Source organism: Dromaius novaehollandiae, chromosome 14 (assembly GCF_036370855.1).
Source record: "Dromaius novaehollandiae isolate bDroNov1 chromosome 14, bDroNov1.hap1, whole genome shotgun sequence".
Classification (NCBI taxonomy): domain Eukaryota; kingdom Metazoa; phylum Chordata; class Aves; order Casuariiformes; family Dromaiidae; genus Dromaius; species Dromaius novaehollandiae.
The window spans coordinates 14,892,911-14,916,158 of record NC_088111.1 but is presented as its reverse complement, the minus strand read 5'-3'; the positions used below and the strand labels follow the sequence as shown (position 1 = coordinate 14,916,158).

General features: G+C 41.7%; 1 protein-coding gene across 1 annotated transcript in view; it reads right to left on the bottom strand.

Moving 5' to 3' along the window:
- Positions 1-3,961: 3,961 nt before the first annotated feature.
- Positions 3,962-23,248, bottom strand: part of TMEM114 (transmembrane protein 114) — a 73,745-nt gene continuing 54,458 nt past the window's right edge. The window contains exon 7 of the transcript XR_010391655.1: positions 3,962-8,260. The gene's annotated coding sequence lies outside the window, so the exon portion shown is untranslated. The remainder of the gene's footprint in view (positions 8,261-23,248) is intronic.

Genomic DNA, 23,248 nt, shown 5'->3' with positions numbered 1-23,248 from the left:
GAGATGCTGCTCTTTTACAGCAATGTGTTGTAGCTGTGACCCAAACGCTCCTCAGAGACCCTGGAGTTTGGTGAATGACATGGGAGCTTGAGGCTGGCGGCTGGGTCGGATGAATGCTGTGGTGTTAGATCTCATTAAATGTTTTAGTGGGATCCGAGTCTTGGCCCTAGGAAGGGAGAGCCAGGCTGTATGCAGAACAACCGGGCAGCTTGAAAGCATAGGCCTGGGCATCGCCAGCCCTTCTGAGCAACAACATGAAGTTTGCCAGCCGCTACGAGTAAACTTGACCCTTATAGAAAGTGACTACCTTCATTTTATGATTGTAATGTACTAATAGCAACTCTTGGTATAACCTGCAGGGCTGGAAATAATGAGGGAACTGGATACAATACTCCCAGGGCATGGGCTTAAAGTGATAACTATTCAAGCGTAGCCCTTGACTAATGCAGTTGCTCTTGCACATCAAATAATGTCAGAAATGCCACACTTCATAAGAAAGGGCTATAAAACTTCATTGTGATCCCTCAGCTCAGAAATTCATGCTCAAAGGACTAAAAAGTGTTTAAATCTGCTGTATTACATATAGGGAAATGGACACAGGAATGAAAGATATTCCAGGTCACCTGCATTACATAAAAAATGTGTTCTCCATAATCAGTGTTTTTACAATACCATGGCCACGCACACTGGTTTTTATCTCTACAACTTTGTTTCTGCAATATTATATTAGCCAGATAAGGCGACTGGAGGGCAGCCAGCAGAGCAATAGTTAGAGACTAGCACGGATGCCTCTTAAAGCATTTTTTTGAAGTATTTGCTCCAAGCGAGCCATCCTGCAGCAGCAAATCTGATCCATCATGAGTTTAGCCCTGTTGGCAGCTGAGAAAGGAGCAGCTGAAGAAAATGCAAACACAAGCATTTTCTGCCCAGCAGAGGAATAGGACACCAGAATGAGTCCTCAGCGCTGAATCCTGGGAGCAGTAAAAACTGTTTTTGTTGTGCTTTCTATGATGATTATTATGATAGTGATTATGTAACAGAAATAGTCATTAAAGCAAGAAAAAAAAAACAAAAACCTCTGAGGCATGGGCACATGTAACATCTATGCCCTGTCTTTGAGCACCTGCCACAAAGTCCCAATTGTAGCTTGCCTTAGACTGATGAAAAACAAAGCAGTTAGTTATTGACCATTGTCTCTGACTGGGACAGGTGCTTTTGAGGATATATTGACTCATCAATGAGCTTAATAAGAAATTATTTGTATTAATTCTCTATTCTATTAATCCTCTATTCCAAGCAAATATTGTTGAATTCACTGAGACTGCAGGATGATGTTTTCCATCTTTGCAAATCTTTGCTAATTGGTATTATAAAACCATTGCCCGTTCAGGTGAATGACTCTTAGTGTTTGCCAGAACTTAAAGGTGACTTGCAGTCTAACACACAGAGAGCCTTTTTACATCACTAAGGTCAGGCAAGCCGTTATTTGCAGGCCTGCTGCCATTGCAAAAGCAGTGCTCCCCTAAAGGACACCAGTGCTTCTCCTGTGCTGGTCTGGGGCTCCCAGGCAGCCAGACCCGGGCGTGCTGCAACCTGGGAGCTACAATAGCTGCTTCTAAAATGCCGCAGTTTAGCATGCATCTTAAATGTGCAGTTTTCCAGTTTTGCCTACACGTAGAACAGGCAAGTTCTCGCTCTGCCTTAATGCCTGACTTCTGCTGACTTGTTTATGCCTTTCCTTTTGTTCATGCTTCTTGGTTCAGCAGCAGGTAGGTAGGTCCAAAACATTATTTATTTACAGTGACCCCCCCAAAGACATTCTGCAGTAAATACAAAAAAAAGGAATGAATTCTGTTTGCTCCTCTCTGCAGTTTGTTGTCTACTACAAATAATCCTTAAACCTCCTCTTCTCTCCCCCAGTAGGTAGCTACAGTATTACTGCAGCTCTGGTGCCTGCTATCAGCAGTAAATATTGCGGCTTGCTAAATCGCTGCTGCCGAAAGGCTCTTCCCAGACTTGGGTCTCAGCTAGACTCGCTCACGCGCAGGACACGGGGCGACGGTGCCCCAGCGCGCGGCTGAGGGGGGTCTCCTGCCGCCTGTCCGCCAGCGCAAGGCGAAGGCGAAGCCGGGACACCGCTGTCCCGCCTGGAGCTCAGACCGCGGCACTGCTGCCGCAGCACTGGCGCTGTGCAGAGATGGAGCCGTCGCTTGTGTGCTGGAATTCGGGCATTAGTTCTAAGTCCCAGAAACCTCCACAAAAAAAATCTGTTTCTTTTTCTTTTTTGATAAAATAAAGCAAGTTTCAGTGACTTTTTCTAAGTTTGTTGAGCTGTATCATTTGTCGTGATGCAAGCACTTCAAAAGAGTGGTTTCAAAAAGAAAAAGCCATTTTATCATCCCATCATATCATCCCGTTTGCAAACAGGACGTTTGCCAGCGTTGTCAGACCTTCCACCCTCCTCTCCCCACAGCCCGCCCTGGGTGTGAAATGTCAGACAAAATTAGCAGCATTTTGCAAGACGTTTCCGTTTTACCGAATTGCTGAGCCTCCGACAGATGACGGGCCCGCGAGCGCTCGCCCACGTCCCAGCGGTCCCAGGAGCGCAGCAGCCCGCGGGCAGCAGCCCGGCTCTGCCGCGGCCACGGCGGCTGCGGGAACGGCCAGGTGGACCGGGGGGAGCCTGCGGGGAGCAGAGGTCTGTTGGCCTCCAGATGTCACAGCCACTTCCACCTTGTGCTCCTCTGCCTGCTCTTCTGGAGACCGCTCAACACCGAGGCAACCCTTTGCTCTCATATTTATTGCCCTGGGTTGGTCTCTGTTATATAAACAGCTAAATTTCAAAGTCATCTTCTGGCTTATATATGGAGATACAAGTTGGACACCAAAATGTTCCGGGCAAGGTTTCAAAGCAATGGCAAGGCTTCCTGATGGCAGCAAAGTAAAGGCAGCTCTCTTTTTTCCATCGTTCAGAAGCAATTTCTCTAATTTTTTTCATTAATAATATAAAGGAAAAATTTATTTTATTGCAACAGCTTGTTATCACTAGTCAATGAAGTAAAAAAAGATAGTGGCATCTTTCAAGGGTTGTTCTTCACAACCTTCAACCTAAACCTTATTGCTGCAGGAACAGGGCTCTGCTACAGCAGCAGAAGCTATCCGTATATGTAAACTTAACAAAGTTTTATGAGTGAAACAGAGCACTTGACAAGAGCTGAAAGCAGGAACCCCATTTCGGACTTTCTCTTTAGGCTGGTGGGTTACAAACATCTACCTGGTCACATCCTGGATTTTGATACATTTTTTTCATCTGAAGAGCTCCTAAGCTACAAATCGGAGTTTATATCTCCTGAAATATCTACCTTTTAAACACTGTTTTTTTATTATGGCTGGTTTCTTTTATCATTGTTATTGCCTTGGCATGTAAGAGGTATCATCATAGAGCAGTGTCCCACTGGGGGAAATTGCTCTGTAAATACAGATAGTGCTACAACCACAAACCCAGCTTGACTCAGGCACTGCATTTCTGAGCTAATGCAGACCTGCCACCAAGAATGTGGAGTCAGCATGGCAGAGAAAGGAGAGCGAAAGAGAAAACCAAACCTTTAATCCCAAAGGACCATGTTATGCAATATTAACTCTTAAAAACCCTCTGAGGGAAAAACCGCTAGGAATGCAATTGATCAGAAGGCTAGAAAAAATTGAGCTGGGGGGCACAGAAGCTTTCAAAGCATCCAATCTGGTCCAGTGACTGGAAAAATAATATCTGTATGCCCTATGAAAACAATAGTAATGCAATAGAAAACACCTTTATTTACTATGTGATTCTTTTTCAAGTGAATCTTTTAATATACCGTCAAAATTGTGTTTGTCAAAAATCAGTGTGCATCTATGTAGACATTTATTGAATGTTTTATTGTGAGAAAAAAATCTTTCCAGACAGTTGCTGGACTGCATTCAGTCATTAAGCATTATACATTGATAGCTTATTGTTCACTTATGTGATAATTTTACTTCCAATTACATCTGTGTAATGAATAAAGACAGTTAAGACTTTAACCTATTTTCAGAAACCAGAGTTCTATCAACATGCAGTTATTTATGCTAATGAAAATAATGATCTTTTTATAGTGCTTGTCACTGAAATGGAATGATGTCCTGCCAACTGTGCATGTTTGCCAGTGGCTACAAATTAATCAACTAAACTGGAGTGGTAATTGGAGCAAAGACAAGTCAAGGGGCAGCAAGGCCAGCTTTGGCAGAAAAGCTTTTGAAGAAAAATACTCTGTTCAGCTAGCAAAACTAAAGAACGTGTTTATATAATGCTGTTGTTTAATTAAGTCTAAGCAGCTGTTTCATCAAGGGGTCTTTGAAGATTAAAAATGGAAGGTGATGGGCAGGGGAATGAAAACGTGGTGATGATTGTGTTCTACTGGATTACACCGAGCAGTTGCCCCGCACCTGCCTAATGATACGGTTTCTAGGTAAACTCGTAGAGTTCCTGATGAGAAACTGCAGACAGACAGCTGAGTGTCACCCCCGCCCCGACTTTGAGGACACACAAGGCCAGTGACCGCACCGGGGCACGCTGGCTTCAGGGGTCTGCGTTCAGGCCGCCGAGCTGCGGGCGTGCCAAGCTCTACCTCGGCGGCCCACGTGTGGCTGCCTGTGGCAGACGCCCCTGGGAACAGCCGCCGTTCGTGCAGAGGGGTGGCATCCTCAGCGCTGCCTTCCTTCCCTCCCGCGGTCTGTTTTGTCTCCCTGTTGTAAGCTAGAGTAGTAAGGGTGAAACATGGGAGATATGATTGCACCTAACTTTACTGGACCATCCCATTTTTCTTCAGCAGGCCTTTTCTTCGCCATCTTAACTTCTTGCTATTTGCTCTGCTAGGGCTGTTTATTTTATTTCGTAGGCACAACTAGTAAATGCTTGGAGCAAATACATGTGATTAAGCCATGGTCCCTGCTAGACATTTTTCTCAGCAGAAGCAGATTCCTCCGATCGACAGCTGCAGCACCATGGCTGGGCAGGAGCTTGTGTGGGTCCCATAACATGCTGCAGGGAGAAGGATGGAAACCTCCTAAAGCACCTCCTCCACGGACTGAGACCGCTTCTGTTCTTCTTGATGCTGACTCATTCTGGGAGGTTCCTTCTCTCACCTGCCCCTCATCCAACCACGACCTTTTGCCAAGCGCTTACGCAATTGCTTGTGGCCTGTTCCATCACTGAGGGCCCGGAGGCTGTGGCTGGGTGGGGGTATGAGCAGCCATGGGTGGGAGCCCGGAAATGTCGTAGAAATAATGGGAAATGGCTGATTATGCTTACATATGCCACTCCACAAGCTCGTCATCAGCTAAGTACTTGCACACACGGTTGCACACCTCATCTCTTGTAGGAAGTCCATCTAAAGCTGTTAACTTTTGCATATTGGCACCAAGAAGAGGACATTTTGGTGTTCTCTGCCGCAGAAAAACGTGTTAGCTCCAGTCCATAGAAAAAGCTGGTGGCTGGATACACTTGCCATGCCATCAAAATGAGACCTTTGCAGACTCAGCCTCCCTCTCTGTGAAAGCTCTCTTCTCATGGAGTGAGGGCAGTACTGCCAGTGTCTCCTTTTTGCTGGGACTGTCTCAATATTTGACGTTTTGGAAAGCCTAATTTCAGCAAGAAAATATGTAACTCTTATTTAAAAACATACTCTTAACCCCCATGGTTACAAAGAAAAAATTGCAAAACATGACACCAGTGTACTATAAAGGCTCAGAAACCATAAGGCAGAGGAAAAAAAAATCCCACCCTTTCTTTCATCTTCCTTTTTTTCCCAACCTTTCCATGATTTTTCTTACACTGACTTTGTGCTAACACAAAATTCGGAATTTTTCCCACAAAAGAGTTCTGGGATCTGGGTTCTGGTGGTTTTCTTGGTTGTTTTGGTCCAGTCTGCTGCAGCTCAGATCTCATCAGTAATTGCAAAATTCCTACTTTGACATGGGAGAGAGACACTGAGAGAAAAAGGCAAAGAGCTTTGCTGACACATTGGTCCCTGGGGGTCCTGATACATATTTCTTGCACACGTTCAGTAAGTGTTTTGAAAGGGGTTTTCATATGCCCATTAGTAAAAGAGACACACTCTGTTGAAGGGTATATTTTGAAATGATGAGATCCTTGGGTATTTCTGCAATATAAATAATAATAATTAAAAACTGGCACTGGCTGAAAATGTTTTCACGAGGGTTTTTATTTCATCCAGAAAATGATGTTTCATAACAGTCAAAGCATGTTATGGGAGTATTTCATTTGGACTTCCTCCTTTTATTTTGCTCAGACTTAAAGAATATTTCCTCAAAGATAGACGAGAAAGCTTTTTGCTTAAAGATGAGAAATTTCCAAATTCTAATTTTCCAACCAATTGTATTGAAAGCAAAGCACCTACTGTGAATCATGCGACCGTTTTCCTCACAGAAGCACAAAATGCTCCTGTGATGAGAAACTGATCCCATCACACACTCAAAAGGCACTTCTTTGTCATTCATACCTATTTAAGCCCTTTCTATAGCCTGTACAAGAGGGACGAGCTGCCGCTGTGCGCCGTTAAAGGCAGAGACCACATTGCATCCCAGAGGACACCGCAAGTCATTCTCTTGTGAATATCTTTCATTCTTTCTTTAATAGGTCAACAATTTTGATCTGTGCTGGATGGGAACAAGATAGGAAAAGGGCGCTTACTAGCTTTAAGCACTATTTGAAGAATGTTTAACACGCTATTGACAGGTTACTTATCATCAGAGATCATCAAGTGTCTTTGTGCTGTTAGAATTCAAATCCTATTTCTCTTGCCATACAAGATCACTTCCAATCCAAGAGGATGTTTTGTGATCCTTAAATTCAATTGCCATTGCTCAGCGTCTCAGGACTTGGGCTATTCGGCAGCCTTGTGCTCGGCAGCTGTAGGTGCGACTCTGCTGTCCTTTGTAGTGATGAAGGTGAACTTCTGTAGGATCAGGCCTTATTTGAGTAAAGCAGTGTACCGTATCGTATTAAATTGGCACCGCTGACTGCTTTTGTGAGCTTGGCCCTGTGGAGTTTTCAATAAAATGTGAGTAATTATTTTATAAGGTGTATAAGGAGCTTATTCAAGGCACACACTCATTAAGCTCTTTCAGTCATCATTAACATCAACCCCTAAAGGACAACAATGGTAATAATGCGATATGGGGCTGAAAACTGTGGCATTTAATAAGAGAGCACAGTGGAGTGATTTAAAAGCACTAAGCAACTCTCAGCCTTCCAGTAGGGCCAGGAGAATGCAAATGTTTGGAATTAGTTAATGCTTCTTCTATTACACTTGGACTAATTTGGATGCCCATTACTTACTTGGAATGAATTTCGCATTCCAGATCGATTTTACAGTGATACATGAGAATGAGTCGTCATTCCAGATCAAAATTAAAAGGCAAGGTGAAACATGCTCTTCGTTTCCAACAGCAGAATGAGCAGCCATCACACGAGGAGCCTCAGGTGGCTCTTTTAGCAGCAATGGGGCTGGCAAACGGCTCCACACGTGCAGGTGTGCAGGAAGATTTAACGCAGCAGATCCAACGGTGAGCAGGAAGGGCCACCGCATGCGGAGGATTGATGTGCTCCCATTTGTTCTTCACAATGACACAAGTATAGTTTGGATTAAATGGGCTATTCTAGATCTATGCTGCAGCAACTGGGATCAGATTATGTCCTTTAGCCCCCTGCACCGTGGCAGTCCCCTAGAGCCTCTGTGAAATCATCGCAGCTCAAGGTTTTGTCACTGCTGTCCTCTGTGAGCGCTCCGTGTGCTGTGAGGGCTTGGACCTTTTCCTTCTTCCAGGTTGGACTTGCAATCTCTCAGCTTGTTCCTCTCTCTTTGCAGTAAGGCATCAGGGCTGCAATGTCCTCTAGACCAACCTGTTCTCACCCTGATGATCCATGGCATTCAGAAAAGTGAGGTTATTCTTCTCATCCAGAATTTGTGAACAGTTAAAAAGCTCCGAAGGCTTACCAATGAGTTGTGTACTCCAGAGAAGAAGCTCGACACGTGCACACTTCAGTCCCGCAATCGGAGCAGCCCGCAGCAGCTCAATGCATTGGGCCTCACCCCGCTTCCCTCCGCCTCCGCTCGCCCTTGCTGCCCGGGCAGCTGCGTCGGGCACCTCCTTCCCCAGCGCAGCCGGCGGCAGAGCTCCTCCTGCGCATTACGAAGAGGCTGCTGCTAACGAGAACGCAGCCCTGAAATGAGAGGACGGACTAATAGCAAAGGTGGGAAGAAAACATATGCTTTCCTCAGCTCTTGCAGTGCTGATAAACCTTTTTCCATGATTGATAGGTTTCATCCAGAAAGTCCTGCTGGAGCCCAGATGGGAAAGCAGCATTATTTCCCCAACTGCCTCATCTCACTCCCCAGCCTCAAATCCCCTCCCAGTAGAGACAGTGAACGAAAGCCACTAATCAAGTTAAAAAGCCAGCCTGCAGTGCCAGAGCAGGGGCTGGCAAGAATTATGTAAAGAAAATTAAATTCAGCAATGGAAAGGAACAAGTAATGAGGGCTAGGAGTTGAACCAATGGGTCCCTATCCATTTGGCTACTCCAAGGTTAGCTTCCCTTTTTTTGTTTCCTCTGGTGTATCTTTAATAACCTTCTTCCTCTCTGATACAAATCATTGATGCCTGCTTGGGAACGTGGCTGCTGCAAGATTTTAGAACAGGGCTGAAGGCTACAAGGTTACTGAACAACAAGCAGAATCTGCTTTATTGCGGAGCTTTTAATATCCTGTTTCCAACAGAGGAGGCTTAGAGAAAGAGTGTGCTGTGAGCCTTCTCCCAGCACATCCACTACGTAAAGAGAGAAATGGGGGTAGGTTCAGAGCCATCAAGTAACATACCCTTCATATTAATCCCTATCTGGAATAAATCTGCGCTTGAAAAGCTCCTCGGAGTCAAACACGTGCTTTCACAGTAACTTCCCTTTCTCCCAGTCTTACCACTTGCTCATTAGTTGTGTATATCCAATATTGGATAGAAAGTGTAATAGGACAAAGAACTAGTCTCAGAATTGTCCACCAAATGTCTAAGAATTTGGACCATTATATTAAAAAAAATTAATTAAAATATCGTGTGAAATGAGGTATTTCAAATTTGTCAGATTTTTTTTTCAACAACTGATTTCCATTTTCAAGATTTTAGTGATATATTTTATTACACTCTTTGGCCAAAAATGGAATTTTTCATATAGAAATTAATCAATGTGAGCTGGGAACATTTTATCTAGTTTTCAGGAAGGTCTTCTGCTTGTGACCTTCAAAATAGAAGTCATGTTGTACAAAAATTATTTTTAATGCTCTTACTGCTAGGATGCAAGCAAGTCTGAAAGACAGGCAACTCTGTATATTGTATATTCAGCACAGCTCATGGGTAGCTCCGTGTTACATCCCATCATGGCTACGAAGATAAATCTACTGCGATCACAGCATTTAGGACAGAGGTTTGTAAGGGCCTGAGTAAAGAGTTGCCTCTGTTAGGGAGCATGTGGCTTGAGGCATGGCCCTGTAAAGAGGTCTGTGGATTGGACTGTGCAGCACCCTGAATTTGCAGCGGTGGCTGGTCCCTACCGCTCACTTGGTGGAGTGATGCCGCTCGCCACGTTCCTGCTCTGCCCCTTCCCGTGCAGATCTAGCACCTCGCTTTTCAGAAGTCTGCATCCCTGGGCTTGCCATCATCATTCTCCAAGTTGTTTCCATGTGTGCGGGGATCTGATATGGCTCTGGTTCAACAAGGCACTTAGCCATCTGCCGAGCTCATCAGTTCCTTTGCTGGAATTGCTGCAGTGAAAAACAGGCTGATCTTTCATTGCACCCCATAACAAGCCAGATCAAACTTTTCTCAAGCAAAGAACCTGCCGACCTCAAAACGAATTTTGCGCAAGTTTCGGGGCGGCTGCCTCTGCAGCTGGTTGGTGGGGAGCACCCGGGACTGCAGCGCCCAGCAGCAGCGCCTGCTCCACAGTCCACGTTGCAGAATGGGCTTTTAGTCCCGGACAGCCACAGTGCATAGTTTCAACCGGGACGGTTGTCCCTGCGCCCGCATGAAAACCCGCTGGGTCGCTGCTTGTCAGAGGACCCTCCCCATACCCCACTTCTGCTCGGTTTGGTATTTTACTACAGCTGCCTGCTTGGGACAGGGTCTCAACTGACATTCAAAACAAAGATATGCATGGAGTTTGTTGTAGCTAAAGGATGAAGGGTTTTATTACTAATAATATCTCTGGCTTACCATTTTCCACTCTCAAGGTGTTCATTTATGGATGGGTCGTTATGTGCTATATTTAGCAGTAAAAGTGAATTTGAAAAAAATTACATTTTAAAGTAAAATGGGGTGAAATTTATTTACCTAGAGAAACATTTATGTAGCTATAGATCGAGAGACCAGTGAGATCATAACATCTCAGGGTGCAATTGCAGGTATGAAAAGATATGCATGAGTTAAAAAAAGAAAGTGCTGAATTTATATATATATATATACACACACACACATATATATACACACACACACACACACACACACACACACTCATAGAAATCCAGGGAACGGAGATGTTCATGCTGAAAATAATGCATGTTTTTTTTTACTTATAGTTACATGGTACTTCGAAAAGAGTATAAAAAAATAACAAGTGATGACTAAAGAGACACAGGTGTATGTGTTTATGCATGCCTGCATTCAAGACTGATAGCAAAATGTCACAAATTGACTTTACTGCTGAAGAAAAATCTTTACATACTTAATGCTGAGCAGTTTTATTGCCCTTTGTTGAACACACATCTTTCTGCTGTAGAAGTACTTTAGCCATCTCAGTCACTAACAGCCATCTGTAAAATGGGGCCAGTGCTTCTCCCGGTAACATTTTGAAATCTGCAGAGGCAGCTGTCATGGGGAGAGATGCTCTGTAATAGCTGCATTCAGACTTCAGATAATTTTCTTAGATACTAAGCTCTTCTAAAATCAGATCATACTGTATGTCTTAACATTAAGACTCAGCTAGACTCTGAGGCTGAATGCACAAGTAACCCATAAAGAGTTGGAGAGAATTGTTACAAAAGCTTTTGGTGAACGAATTACCAAACCATGCCATTAGAAAAGCAGCAGCACTTCAGGGGTTAAGCTGATGAGCCCTGAGCACTTCAGTCCTGCAACTGAGTACGCACCTGAGCAGGTCCGGCGAAGCGGGTTGAGCTACTGACACACGCGGTTGCAGGAGCAGAGCTCGTGACTAATGCCCAGGAAACAGCACAAGAACTAGGTCAACTCACTGATATTAACTGCTCAGGGCTTATACTTCAGATATGAACAGAATCCTTTAAAATGTTAAATATTCTGTAAATAAAATTAGCTGCTTTCCTATGGACACTACTCTTTTTTGAAAGCGTTTGAGTTTTCCACCCCGGTAAGAAAACAACTCTAGCTCTAGGTAGACTATTTATGCTCTCCTTGCAGCTGGATAACTCGGAAAGGGCAGAAGACCGTGAAACTTTCATATTTTGGTGAGTCCTTTGGCTGTGCAGTCAACATTGCTGGCTTACCACTTAAACTGATTAAAACTCTGCGAGTTTTAATCAATTTACCACTTTTTTCCCTGTTTTTGGGGTACCTCTATTTCTCAGACCCACCTTTAAAAGAACTTGATTGTTCACAGAATGAGCAATTAGCTTTTGCTGATCAGTAAATAAATAAATAAATAATACTTTTCAAATTATTGTTGGTTTCGCACCCAAATCCCCATTCTTTCTGAGGCCATAAATCCCTTGGGCTTGGACTTCTTTGAGGTTATCCCAGGAAACACACTACCAATTCACCGCACTGTGCAGCACGTGCACTTCCAGCTGCACTCAGGGCATGTCTGTCACCTTTTGAGTGTATCACAAATCAGATGCTTCTCCTAGATGGTATGTGCTTCTATTTCCTCACTTGTCAAGCCCCTAAACAAAATGAGCACAGCTTGGAAATCAAATGCACATCTTAGCCCTTCATTTTCTATTAATTATGGGGAAAAGAAATGCCTGGCTTAGTCCATTTGCACATACTAGACTAAGAAAACATAAAAACATTTTTTCTTTTTGGTTAGAAACACTCCTGGAAAAGAGACCCCTCACCACAGGAAAGTCCATACCATACATGATGTGGCAACATACTGTTTAACTACAGATAATAAATAACTATATAGACACCCTCATTGACTGCAGAACTATTCATATTTGGTCATTCTTAAATGCAGATTAGTCCAGCTTGCCAGGGCAGATGAAAGATACTGAGGTAGTTCTATGGACTGTTAGGTATTAGAAGGTCAGATTTCTTTTAGGTTTGGGCATCCTAATTTAATTCCAGCTGGCGCCTGATATAGGAATAATTCATTAGTATTTCTCAGTTTGGAAGCAAACTTCTCAGAGAATTTAGTAAGTGTGAATGCTGCTGCAGTAAACATATGCCGATTATTTTTTTAGAAGCTAGAAAATGAGGTTACTCCCAAAAAAGTGGGTAAAATAATTAAAATGTAAATTGAAATAAATTATTCACACTACCAAATTTAAATAAATGACAAACACCTAAACTCAATTAAGGCACGTTGTTAGTTAGAATACTCAGCATTGTATAGCAGATGTACAAAGCCAAGAACTGGCACCAAAAAAAGTGTTCAATGGGCATGAATGTTTTATAGGTAACAGAGTGTATCTCCTAAGGGCCTTGAATATTACATTAAATTATACATTTCTAATAAAGAAAATATAAATGAATATGGAACAAATGTCGACTTTCAGCATAAAATACCAAATACTTCTTTTAGGAGAGAGCTTTACCACTGCATAACAGTTGCAATATTATCTTGTTTAATGGCTTAAACACTGTTGTCAGCTAAATAGCTGTGTGTGTGTATGAAAAGGCTAAGTGCCATTGGCAACTCTTGTGTAGTGTTATGGAAACCACTCTAAAAAAAGACCACACTTTACTGTCACTTCAAACCCTTTTAAAATTTTAATAGAAATAACATATTCAGCAGAAGAGAGTTATTAATTTGCTGTAACTTTTATTTCTTTTTTTTATGTCTCACAAAAGCAAACTAGCATCAAAACCTAGATAGCAGCAGGGAGTATTCCCAGCTCTGTAATAGGTGCCTAGTGAGAAGAGTAGGACTGAGGAGGAAGAATTTGGCGTGCTCTCAATATATTTTGTTTGCCATGGTTTTATAAAATACAGCATTGCATGTTGAAGGTTTATATATATATATATATATATTTAGTATTTAAGCTTTAGCCTATAAGCTTCAAAATGGAAAGAATTCTTTGTTCCTGTTTTGGGTGAAGAGCAGCAAGAGCAGCTCCAAAGAGCCCTTGGTAAGTTATTTGACCTACCATGCCACCAGTCATATTCGGATGTACAGTTTTATATAGACTTTCTTTGAGAGAGGAAATTTCTACTGTGAGAAGTGAGCAGGAAGAGGCCTCTCCTCTGGTGCCTGTTCCAGCTATGACACCCACCGTCACATCGCAAGACGGGGACTCACCAACCAGGGCCACATCATGGTTAAGAGGCAGCTGTAGAGGGGGCTGGAGCCACAACTCACCGTCCGGCAGCGCCTCTTCGATAAAACCTGCATGGTCCGGGAAAGGGGTGGCAATAGGACCCTAGAAAGGGGACTTTGTGGCAGACGGTGTGACTCAACAGCCTGCTGCGGAGTTACAGAGCCTTTTCCTTGCGAGGACATTTTGCCATGGCTGGCCGTTTTGCTGGTGTACGTCGGTAAGGACGTGCACATAAACGCAAGTACTTTCAAGGGCAGAGGAGCTGTACTGGGAAGGAGCTACTGAAAAAGGTTTTTTCCCTATTCAGGTTTCAAGATAAGATGTGGGCCAGTTTGGCCCCCTGTAAGCTGCAGAAGAGATACTGAACTTATCCCTAATTGCTTCTGCTAACCACTTAGTGAAACCACTGCATGTTAAGCATTTTCAATCAAAATGTCTGTGAGAAAAGATTCGAACACAGATGCAAGTGAGAAAACACAGTGTGGAGACATTTTAGTGCAGTGGAGCAAATTAAATAGGGGTACTGTTTTCAAAGCCTAACATCAGGCTTTGAAGAGAGGCAGTAGTGGGGAATATCAGCCCTTTCTCTTCCTTGCCTGAAACAGTGAGCAGTCCAAACCTGCTCATGTGTACACAGATACTTAACGCATCGCATTCGCTCCGCCTGTGAGGCCCAAGCAAAAGTGCTGCAAAGAAACCTGCAGAGCACAACCTGCTACGGAGCCAAGCTCCGATCGTGCATCTCTGCAGTTATTACAGGCCTGAAGTCAACCCAGCGCAGAATCAGCGCCGAAGTGGTCCCCTTACACCAGGCAACCTTGGAGCAGAGCCCACAGGGTCTGAATAATTCCTCTGCAAGTCCTACAGAACCCACCAGATGCGTGATAAGAGGGTTAATGCTCTTCCCCTTGGCAGAGGACATCTTACAGCTGCCTGTCCTCATTTCAGGGCTTGCCCGGGAGCCCTGCCATTGGGGGAAGGAGGGAGGGAGGGGGAATTTGTGCCTGGGCCCAGCTGGAGTGAGTTGCCGCGTCCCCCAGGGAGCTGCAAAAGTCCCCTGACAAGGCTGGCATTTTTTCTGGTTGAACTTAGCAGCCAGATCTTTCCTGTGGGAAAGACGAGGATCCTTTACCGGAAAGGAAGGCTTCGGTGTCAAGAGCGAACACATCAGTTCTATGAGTGACTTTTGTTTATTTTTGTAGTGCTATTGGCTAAAGGGAAATTCTTGTATCAAGGACCAGTGTTAGCTTGAGTACTGACAGACAGGTGGTAGTAATTCAATTTACGTTTCTATATGTAAGCGAAATGAAGCCTGAACCAGTACAGTATACAGCAATGCCTTAAGAAGGTTGGCACTGTAAAGCCAAAAACTGTCATGGAATTAAGCAGAAAAATGAGAGCTTTGTTAGAACTGGTTAAGAATATGTTATTTTAGTATAAGAAGATTGTATCTGTGTAGAAACAAAACAGAATAACCTCAGCATAATAAATCAAAAACCTCTGAGGTAGGAAGGAAGTCAATGCAGCCATAAAAGTAAGTCTTATAGACAAGGAGGAGAAAGATGAAGTTGATTGATCATAAAAGAAGATAGAAACTGTAGAAAATTGACGAGAAAAGCTAAAATGCGTGGTCAACACATTAATAAGGAACGAGTTCTAGAAAAACATTTCTGAAGTGAAAGAACCCAGGATGAGACCGACAGGTCCATCCCCAATGGAAATGCAGGAGAATTCAACAAAGATCTGTTCTGTACTGGGGGGGAGATGATGTTGCATTTGTCATGTGATCATGGTCATATACTTTCTATTCCTACTGTAACTAAAGAGGGTATTAATCAACAGCTACTGTAGTTAGACATATTTAAATCAGAAGTTCTGGGTAATTTGCATTGTGAAATTTTAAAGCAGCTGGCTGAGGAGCTTTCTTGGCAGCTAGTGTTGATCTTTCAGTAACCCGTAGGTAGGAGAGAATTCCAAAAAACTGAAAGAACACTAATTACTTGTTAGTTCTTTAAAAGGTTTGGGAAAGATGGTTGAGAAAACAGAAGTTGTCAGGCTGACACCAATATGGGAAAAACAATGGAAAAGTTCATATTTAATTCAATCAACAGAGACTTAGAGGTGCATCCTATAGCTAATGCTGGTCAGCAGAGTCTTTATGGAAAATAAATCTTCTCAGAGTAACTAATATTCTTAATGAGATTATAAGCCTGATTGATGAAGCAAGAGCATTTAATAAATATGTTTAACTTCAGTAAAACATTTCTCTAGACATGACATGAAATAAAACTATGAAACTAGAATGATAAAAAAAATCCATAGGTGGGCTAAAAGGCCTAACAGAGGAGAAAGGTACTCTGATCAAGTTACCTTGTAAGTAACTGGAGAGGGAAAATACACCTGAAGTGGGAACATCTTTGCTGGACAGAGACATCTATAGTAGCACCCAAGGTGCTTGAACCTGAAGCAACACAAATCATATACATTCCAGATATCCATGTCAAGCTGTTAACAGTGAAGCTTACTGAGGAGAGGAACAATTTAATGATGGTTATGATAGCTTTCATCACTAGAAATTTTTATATTAAAGGTGGATATTTTTTTCTAACTGAGGCCATGGTTCCACTGTTGCTACTGGAAGTTAATAAAGCAGATGAAATGTTTCAAGCCCAGCAGGAAATGCAGTTTGCCCCTGCGGCTCTGGATTCTCTGTTGGGTTACAACATGCACATTATGCTTGGAGATCCTCACTTTCCCTAGCTAGTTTTTCTTCTAACTGCTTTTTATTCCAGCATATGACCTTGACTCTCTCAATACTATCCTAAAAAGCTGAATTATAATGTTCTAAAAGATGCAAAATCTGACAGTGAACCAAATTTGTAGTAGCAGCATTTTGGGTGTCACAGGCAACCTAGTGAAACTACAATGCTCCTAGCTTTGTGAATAACATTTTATTTGGCTTGGGGTTTTTTTATTTGCACCTAGATAGAACTATCTATCTCACTTGGCTTACATCAGAGAACAGTAGAAGTGACTAATCTGATTGCTCATGCAGAAGATCCTCACACCAGCTCCTGGAAATTAATATTCTTCCACATTAGGGGATACAAATTTCAGCCAGCCACACAAAAATCAAACTTCTTTCCCAGATGAATTTCACAGTCTTAGTCTCTGACTCTTAAGTAGTAAACAGATGCTGAGCAGATGAGCTATAAGGACAAATCAACTAACCTTTAATGATTCTTTAAGTCATTCCCTCACTTTCTATCAATAGCATATTTATTGATCACACAGCTGACTGGTACTGAATCCCTCTGGAGAAATTCAGCATCAGAGAGGCTAACAAAAATCTTTAAAGTGCATAGTTTCATTCTCTCTTCTATTGTCATCAGAACTGAACCTCTGAAACCGAACTTTAAAAAAGCCTCCTCCCTGACTGTGCTGTCTCGGTATTGTCATTTTGGCTTCCAAGGTAAAGCTCCATCTAATTTTAAGCCTACTTGTAAACTGCTCAGTGCGACTCCCCAAAATTCACATCACTTTTAGGGAGCTAGGATGCTCCAGAAAGCTTCACTAGAAATGCATCTATTATCTTATATGAGAAAATTTCAGGGAAAATGCCACTGCTGTTATGCATTACACTTGTATAGGTTTCCAGTGAAGAGAGCTGCCAAATAAAAGAAATAAGGAATAAGGCATGAGAAATATCTTCAATTTTTTTCCTCCAATTACTTGGTCCATCTGCATGTTTATCAGGTCTAGTATCACACCATTATTGCAGAAGAGTCAGTTGGTTCTTAAAAAAAATATTTTGAGAGCCCTTTGGCAGCGGTCACTGTCTTAGGAACAAGCTGAGAAGCAGTTGCAAATTAAATCAAAAACCTGCTGACCCCAATCCAGCATGCCAAGGCTCTACATATTATTTTGATGTGTAAGTACTAAAAGAAGCAATCAAACTCACATTGCAATACTCAGTTAAAACAGGATGGTAAAAATCTGAAGGTCTGATTCCACAGCAGCTCCATCTCTGCCTTTTTGCAGTTTCAAGCAAGTTTCTTTGTTTCTGCCTGTCTCTGTTGGACTAGATTATTGTTTTCCTATGTTTGTAAAGACCTCCAATATTCTCAGATGAAAATCTGTATCTGAATATTACTTACGTGTGCCAACAGCATATACCAGGAAAGTTATCAATGTCAAGACAAGGCTTCTGTCCCAAACAGCTTATAGGATCCTAATCTACACAAGCGTAGATTAGGAATTTTCATACCTTATGCTGTTAGCAAGGGCAATAGTGTCTCTAAAGCTGCACTAAAGTACGTGTATGTCTGTGTATGTCCCAGTGCATGCATCCAAACACATTGTATAAAATCTGCAGCACACACCTTTGCATTTACTATTATTTTGTTTAAACATTTAAATTTCCTTCGGATTTTAAGTGTTCAGATGAGTAAGAAAAAATCTGTATATGCAGTATGCATTTCATATATAGCTAGTGCCATACAGACATATGTAATGCATACAGCATATTATGTCATACATCGTGTTCAGCGCATGTATATTGAAGCTCGTCTCTTCCACCAATGCTTTAACTCCATTGCCTGATGATGTATTGCACTAGTACATCACTGGAGTGATGACGGTCTGATGGTATATTACCATCATTTATTACTGGAATATCATCACTGGCATATTATTGCAATGTATCACCACAGCAGCAGCCAGCAGGAACATAGCTGCAAGAGAGTCGTGCTATATGTTCTATTAATTCCTAAGTGATAGTTGCAGAATTAGGATGACACAGAATCAGCATATACCTTGCTTTCCTCTCACTGATGTACACTCCATATGGACTGTAGCCTATTGTTTTCTAGGTGTGAATTGATTTTGCCTTGCTGAAATTTTAGCTCAGGACCCCTATCTTGAAGGTTCTGTTATTAATTATGAAATAAAAAGAACCAAAAAAAATGGAAAGCTGATCTTGACTGTCTGGTTTTCTTATAATTTCTATCATATATTTTAGGATGATTTGTGGAGCCCTAATTAGGAAATATATTTCAATAGGAATTTTAGGAGTTTATTTAAATAGTAGGAAATTATCCACGATATTATACAAAAACTTAGAAAGTGGACAAACCTTTAAGGTTTTTCACTTACTGTGATCTTTTTGTGGATCTGCACTTTAAAGTTTAGTATCTCACTTGATTGAATCCACCAAAAAGAAAGTCTAAGAACCAGTATTTACTCCTACCACTCAGCCATTCAAGTTGGCAAAGCGGCATCAGATATTCAAGTATTTTCAGGGAAATTGAATGTGGTTTCTCAAATCAATGTTAATTCTAGCCATCTCACTGTTCTGCACAAAGCAAAATTGTACTTATATTACAGTCACTCTTCCACAATTGTTGCCTGAAGGATTTCTGAAAACTCTCCTGAAAATATGCCTTGGATTTATCTCATTGTTCCACTAGAAAATAATGTTTGCTGCAAGCTTTATATAGAGCAACTTCTGCAAAGCCAGCCTTGCCTGATTCAGTCAGGAGGACATTGGTTTTAGTTAGTGATAAGGATGCTAGGTTCAGATATGGATATTGGCTACCTCCAGTTAGTTCTAGCTACTCAGTGGAAGGTTACATTAATTATCTCTCTGCTACTTCTGGCTATTATCCATCAGCACGTGATATCTCTTGATATGATAGCGCATGATTATTTTTAGTGTCATGTATTGGTAGGCTGAAAATCTCTCCGATAGACCACTTCAAATTTCCAAAGTTCATGTTTCAAATATTGTAGTAGAACTAATATTAGAAATGAACATTAGAGTTATGAGTCCAGCATATTTAAAAATAGACTGACCTAATTTCAAGTTGCTACACTAGCCAAGGCAATTAGCTTGCTTGACTGTGATTGCTTAAGACAGTGTAAGGGATAGGCAACCCTGGAGAGGAGACACCTGTGTGGTTGATAGGATTGAATATCAAAACTAGAGATGCTTAATAACAGCACTACATCTTCTCTGGAGTTAATTTTTGGCTAAACTCTAACACTGGGATAATAGCAATAAACCACACACATCAGATGATTCCAAACAGTGGAACAGGAGTCATGAGAGAAGAGATGAGGAAGAGTGAGGTGATCTCCCCAAAGGCACCACCCAGGGCTGGCTAGGTGAAAGCCTAGGGCATGCCAGCAATAAAAATAGAATGCTAAAGGTTATATATATCATCTTCTCTGGAAACAGTTTTTTGTTGCTGTCAATATTTTAGGATTTACCCTTCCTGTCTCCCCAGAACTGAATAATGCATATGTAGCAAATCATACCACATAGATCAGGAGGTTAACCCCAGCACATGCAGTGTATTACATAGGACAAAAATATGTAAAACAGCATCATGTTTCAAATGATCATCTCTTGTTTATTTGCGCATCTGTTGACAATAACAGATCACACTCAGCGACAACCCTACTCCAGATTAGGAGTTTGAGAGCCCAAGGCCCTCTTGCCGATTATCAACTAGATTGTCTCCTGCTAAACACAATGCCTTCCACAGGACAAACTACTATCATAAACAGACATTAATTTAATCATGCTGCATGACACATTGCAAAGAAGTTGGTAAGAAAATGGTTGAAGGGAAATGAACTGATGGAGACATAATATCTCTTTTTTGCTTTTGTATACATTTGCTAAGAGTCTAAACTCAGCCCTAGAGGTGGGTATCATGCCCTGACCATCCGTAGCTGCAATCTTCTGATGCAGTCCGGTTTGTTGCAAGAAAACATCCGGAGGATGGCACAAACTGGCATCTTTTCAGAAGGATGTTTGAAACCTTTTGTCTTCTTTTCCCTCAAAACCCCAGCATAAGACTCAGACAAGATGGACTGGGAAATGAAGGAAAGTTCTGAATATGAGCCTGATTTGTATAAAAAACTCCAGTTTGTACACTGCTACCATCTAGTGAATCAAAAAATAACAGTCTTCCTCTGCAGTAGGATAAACCATGTCTAGGGGTGTGAAACTTTGTCATTCTAATCACTTGACTTTATTTGGGACAGCCTTTAAGGGAAGAGAACATATTAAACACATCAAGCATTTGAACTTGAAGCACAATTAAAGAAAGTATCAAAGACTGTTACCTATATTTGTGATCTAGATAATTGCCATAATTTGTCCAGGATAATATTGAACCAAAGGAATCATTAGCAATTACTGCTTTAAGCCAGTGCAAATCGGTTCAACAGGATGAAAAGGCACCTCTTAAGATTGAAACAAAGGGAAGCTTTTTCCACAGGTACTGCTTTTTCTGTTTTAAATGAATTTAAACCCTAAGAAAGATGTTTCATCAGCAGCTTTGGAAACGTCAGTTCTGCATCAACGCAAAGGATTTCTCCGTGATGCCCTGCCAGCTTACCTTCCTGCCCCTGCTGCTGTGTGGCCAGAGCAGGAAGGAACAAGTCACTCTTGGATCCCGTTCAGTCTTTAGCTCTTGTTTAGTGGGTGTTTTTCTGAATTAGACTGGCACCTGCTAGCTCATCTCACAAGGCTGTCGCACTGAAGTGCCAGTGCTAACATCCTTAAGTGCTATTAAATTCCACATAAATTTTGACACTTGCTTTTGCAGAGTCGGCAATTTATTTCCTCCATGGCATGCTTTCACTTGCCATTTGAATCCAGGTACAAAGTCTAGGGATGAAATGACCTGTACTCTATTTGCAGTATTTGATCCTTCCTTCCCTACCCTATGACATCAGAAATCTAAAATGATCTGCAGGTTAGATATGAAACTAGATGACTTATGTTTGCACTCAGCTGTCCAGTGAATTTGTCCAGAGGTGCCAAATGTAATCAGGGTGCACACAGAAGACAGTGGCAGAAGGGAATTTTTCAGGACTTCTGAGAATGAAGGTATCAGTTTCACTATGTTTCCTCTTAACTATCCGCAAGCATAGCTAAAAAGAATGCAAGTAGCTTAATTAGCTAATATTAATAATTCTTTTATATAACCATGCTTTAATCACTGTTAAAATATTTAGCACCATTAATCTCATATTGTAGTTCAGCAAAGACCTTAAACGTATTCATAAGTGAAAGCACCAGTATTTTACTTTTTACTTCTCAGCCTTAAAATTAGACACATTGCTGGGGCTGGGCCTAGACTCTGAACTCACTTCTAACAGCTCTACTTTTCTGCAGTTCTGCTGTGGCTCTGGAGAAGAGAATCCTTCTCATAATGAAGAACTACTTCTCTCTTTTTGCTTGAGATTGAGATTCCTTATATTACAGCTTATTCTAAAACAGATCTGCAAAACAGTTCTGTCACAAAATATTGTTCTATCAGAAGTTACATTTTCCATAAGTTTCATATTTTAGAAAAATTATAAAATTATATAATAAAAATTATGCTTTATTGGAAGAAAAAGGCTTCAACATTTTATCAATGTTTCAGTCATTTTGAAAATAACTTTAAATAGTCTATATTAGAGAACACAATGTTGATTGTGAAATAAAACCTTTGACTTTCCTGAATTTTCTGTAATATAAGTTTTCATAATGTAGTGGGTCTCTTCCAAAACACAGTTCTGATGCCTGAAAAATCTGTGAAATCAGTGTGTACAAGCCTCCTTGTACTGTCCTCCCAACTTCCTTAAAAAACCCTCCTTTTTAAGGATCTGTTTTAAATGCGTTAAATATGCCCTCAAAATGGCTGGTGCAACGTTTCGCGGCAGCGCTGTGACAGCCCGCAGGCTGGCTGTCCCCCACCGAGCCTCCTGTAGCGGCTCACCCATATTCATTATAACTTGTACTTCGTGTTGCTACATAAAGCATTATTTTTCTTTCTTCAGGGCAAATGGATGGGATCTGTACAGCAAGTGATTTTGAAATGCATCTTAACTTCCAGATCAGCCTTTGAGAAATTAATTTCCACTTAGTTTTTGGAGTCATTCCAGCTCATCCTCATGAGTGAAATATGGGCATCAGAAGGTGGAACAGAAAATACAAAGCTAATGATCTGATTCATGTTAGTTAGTTCTCTCTTAATCCTTTGAAAGATTGCATTTCCTGTCTCTGGAATTTCCCTTCACTGTCGGTTTTTAAAAGCAACAAGACAATATTTGCCATGCATTATATATCGAGATTAACTCAAGAAGCAAAGATGATCTTTTCAACCATCCCTATAAGCCTCTCATAATTAGGTCTATCAGCTTTCAAGGACAGGACTGTCTTATCTTTAACAATAATAATTCCCACTGAAATTTAAACAGTGTTTCTCAAAGTAAAACTAGAGAGGATGAAGGGACCTAATCTTATGTCCCTTATGCACCCATCGTTCTTACTGGCTTCAGGGTCTGGAGTACACAAGTGCTGCAGACCTGCAGCCACCTTGCTCCCGAAAAATAGACACTGCTCCTTTTCAGTCAGCCTTGCACCATGACTTTCTTCAGCTTTGATGTGCCCCTAGTCTACAGCAGGGATGATGTTTAAATTCCCACACACTTCAAGCTTCTGAAGTGTTATAGGCTTTTCATTCAGCTTTTGCAAACCTGCATTGCTTTCAGCTGAGCTACGCACAAGATTTTGGCATGGAAGGTCCCTCAGGAGGGGGAGGCAGGAATCCATGCTCTCCTTTTCAGCAATGTCAGGCTGAGTT